The sequence below is a fragment of the Aptenodytes forsteri genome, unplaced genomic scaffold, assembly GCF_000699145.1.
Source record: "Aptenodytes forsteri isolate BGI_AS27 unplaced genomic scaffold, ASM69914v1 Scaffold257, whole genome shotgun sequence".
NCBI classification, from domain to species: Eukaryota; Metazoa; Chordata; class Aves; order Sphenisciformes; family Spheniscidae; genus Aptenodytes; species Aptenodytes forsteri.
Genome location: NW_008795194.1, coordinates 143551 through 147669, shown reverse-complemented (window position 1 = coordinate 147669; position 4119 = coordinate 143551). Strand labels below are relative to the sequence as shown.

The window sequence follows — 4119 nt, the reverse complement described above, 5'->3', positions numbered from 1 at the left end:
CTCTCTACAACTACCTGGAAGGAGGTTGTAGCGAGGTGGGTGTCGGTCTCTTCTCCCAAGTAACTAGCGATAGGACGAGAGGAAATGGCCTCAAGTTGTGCCAGGGGAGGTTTAGATTGGACGTGAGGAAAAATTTCTTTACTGAAAGAGTGGTGAAACATTGGAACAGGCTGCCCAGGGAAGTGGTGGAGTCCCCATCCCTGGACGTATTTAAAAGACGTGTAGATGAGGCACTTAGGGACATGGTTTAGTGGGCATGGTGGTGTTGGGTTGATGGTTGGACTCGATGATCTTAGAGGTCTTTTCCAACCTTAATGATTCTATGATTCTATGATTCTATGACTTAGTGTGACATTGAGTAAAATTCATTAGTGTTGTGAAGGTTGACTACCATCCTCTAGTGGCAGTGGGGTTTGTCTTTGGCAGTGGTTTAGCTTAGGATACTTCATTCCTATGCAGGCAACACTTGTTGGGCAAAACTTGTCTTGTAGAACATACGGTAATTGTATTGAATAGTGCTTGTATTGCATTATTTCCTTTGGTAAGAAATAAATTTATTTTTGATAAAAGCAAAAAAAGGTATTTTGTTTGGTTAGTGTTTTGTTCAATCTTTGCTCTGACAAAATCACTATTATGTTGCTTTATTCCAGTGGAAAATAGTGGCAGTGTTGTTGTGCAAGTAGCTTACCCAGAGTCAGTAATATTAGCCTTCTTGTTTTTACCTGAGCAAACTGTGAATCTTAAATATCCACTCAGGAGTCTCTTATAAGAGAATCCCAGGCACAGAGAACCATGAAAAGTCTAGTGACAAAGTTAGCGTAAAGACCAAAGATAGTAAGCGAGAAGTTCAGAAATAGTGCTTTGGGCTATATTTTTCCAGTGATGCTTCTGATCTTTGGTTTGCATTTGTCAGTAGTAGACTGGTTTATATTAAAGATGATATATTTGTTTTTTCCTTGGTGTTTTCCTGAATATTGAGCAGTTGAAAGAGATCTTATCTTTCAAAATTATTTTTGTTAATGCCCAGAGAGTCTTCTTTATATATGTTCTGGTGTGATTCATAAGGTCTGACGTGCGTTTTTTAGTCTGTATTTTAGTAGTGCTTTAATCACAGTCAGAAGACTCAAACTGAATTGTAGTAAAAGAGGAGCAACACCAAAAAATTCAATCATTTCTGAATTTTGAACTTTCAAAAGTCACCTAGATTCTTTTCTATCAGCAAATTTTAAGCATGACAGTGAAGACTAATTGTTTTACTGTTTGTTTTTAAACTCGGTGGTTATTTCCTCCAGGATTCTGTTTGCCTGAAAGAGGTGTTTGGTTTTATCAGCATCTGTCAGAGTAAATCAGAATTTCTATGGAAATTAGCTCATTAGTATTAATTTTTGGCAATGTCTGACTGATTCATGAGCTGCCTTGCCATTTAAAAAAAAAAAATCTCTTATTGAAAGCAAAACCTTCCATAAAATAACTAATGACTAATCCCTCAGTGAATTGAGGCTTCCAATAATGGCAATAAACAAGCAGATACCCCTCGTCTTCTGACAGTCCCTGCTCTTGCTGAAACCCAGGTGCTGCAGGCTCACATTGCATAGCATATACCAATGGAAATAGTCCTTTTGGACTCCATATGCTTCCTCTGTGGATCATTACTAGTGAGTGAGAGTAATGCCTGCAACATTTTTACTTAAATTAATACTGTTTAAAATGTGTAACTAAATTCATAGTAACTAAATCAGAGTTCTTCAGATCTCCCAAGTTTCCAGTACTTGTTTTTAGCAGAATATGTACAGTTAAGTTTTGAGAAAATGGTCTCTGTAGTTGTCTATAGTAACAAACCTGGTTATTGCTGACATCATTATTTTTCTTTCATTCTGGATATTTCTCCTGGGTATTTGTAGCAGTAATTTTGTAATCATGCATTTTCCCCTGATTACTTTCTCCTTTATCAAAGTTAGAATAGTTTTTGTTTGCAGTTGAAACAAGCTTTTTAGAACCTTGGTGAGAAGTGCCCTTGATACTGGAGATTACTTTTACTTCTTCCATATTACTTATTTTCAAAGATTGTCTTTTTAATGAATTAACAAACATCATTATCTGCTATGTAATTTTATTTGTTCTAAAGATAATATAAAACAGTGATAAGTGAAGTATCAGTCTTTTATATTTTTTATAGGTGTTTCAGAGCTCTTTGCCTTCAGTTATAAGTAAGCATGGAAGATAACATTTGAAAAGCCTAATGCCATAATTAAATGAATGATAACAGGTCTGCTGAAGAATTGTATAAATGGACGTTGATAGAGCGCTTACTGTATGTAGTAGGTGTGAGCAACTTAAACTGTAATTCTGCAAAGTATTACAGAGTGTAGGAGAACTGCGTGATTTGCAGGTTTTCTGTTAACATTCAGTTACCATTTCTCATATTATACAAAGGCTGCTATGTTTATAACGCTTTCTAAAAAGTTTATCAGTGTTATCTCATTTTTATCACTTTAAGGGTATGTTTAACTATAGTAACTTAATACAAGATAGGCAAAATAAATTAGTGTTGTACATAGTGCTTGAAATTTTTTTGACTAGTTATTATTTAGAAATAATATGCAAATTGTTCATATTGCTTGTTTATAAGCATTTGTTTCATTAGAAATTCTAATCATGTGGATGCAGATTTAATTCTGTATTGTAACCTCTTTTTAAGTAAGTGGCTATGAATATTCCAGTGGTTTTGAATAGCAGTAATATACTAAACATACAAGCAGATTTAGTATTTGCTTTGCATAGTAATTCCAATTGATAAATGGTGGTTTATGTGTTGTGTTTATTAGAGCTTTAACTGCTAATCTCATATGGAAATGTTGCTTTGTAGGGCAAAATTCAGCGAGAGGGCCTGGGATTCCAGAGTGAACTTGTACATTCCTTCAGGGCATTTTTGCAAGGGAGGTTGTTGTGTTTTAAAGGTAGTTGATAAGAGACCTGCACCACCAACCCCAGACCTGCACCACCAACCACCATCATGCATTAGTCTATAGAAGGTATTTGGGTGAACATACTCCTGTACCACTCCGTACCACCATTTATCCAAGTGAAATTTTTGACCATTTGCAGGATACGTTATAAATCAGGATGTCACTACCAGACAATCAGATTTGAACATTCCTTGCATAAAGTAGCTTGCCTATATCCCTTAGGAATACATCACTTAACTGTGTTTATGTGACAGTGTTGATATGCCTGGTTTTACATGAAAGTTAGGGTAGCATGTTATTTATGTCATCATGAATTCAAAAAGTAGGTGGTTGTGCTTTATGTATACTGAGGTTATCTTCTCTGGACAAATCACTCAGAATAATTGAAAGATGGAGTTTTATCATATGGCTATTAATTAAATCAGGAAACAGGATTTTTTTTCTTCAGAGTTGGACTTTGCTACTACCTCAGACTTTTTCAGTGTTCCCTTCTCTGAGGTGCTGACAACAGATTAACATGAAACAGAGCTCTGTTGAACTTAATTATGTTATAGCTCATTGTTCTGGGGACCTATAAAACTGTTCACTCCCTTTTTATGAGGCTGTAGTCACAATGAAAGGCCGTAAACAGTGCATTTTCTCTTTCCTGTGGGGCTGGAGATTTCATTAGTTGACTCTAATAAAGGCCTGATCCAGCTGCATTTACACCTGGGAATGAATGCTTCTTTATCAGGTCTTAATCCTTAGTAGGTCAAGCAGGAGGGAATGACAGCAGGATAGCTTTTGATCAGCCATAAATGTCTGAAAGCTTAATTTCTTTTAAAATTATTTGCTATGCAAATGTTGACTGAAGACATGCTTTCCTGTACTTCAGAGGAAAGATTTTAAATATTACGGCATTATTAAAAACCAAAACAAAACTGAGGTCTTTCTATACTTTCAAGCAGTCACTGCTGAAACAAGATTTCCACATCAGCTAAGTGGATGATGATGATGATGATGATGATGATTATTATTATTAATCCTCAGAGACTCTGAGGAGGACTAATGTTTAGCATGTTTAGCCCTTAGAAATAATGTGGAAGATGATGCCCTACCTTTATTTAAGTCTATACTGCTTGTGAATTTAAAATTGATACATTCCTGCTAAATA

At 35.6% G+C, this 4119-nt stretch overlaps 1 protein-coding gene across 1 annotated transcript in view; it reads left to right on the top strand.

Moving 5' to 3' along the window:
- The window catches only part of LRP2 (LDL receptor related protein 2), a 139498-nt gene that overhangs the window by 17357 nt on the left and 118022 nt on the right, over window positions 1–4119 (top strand). The window lies entirely within an intron of this gene.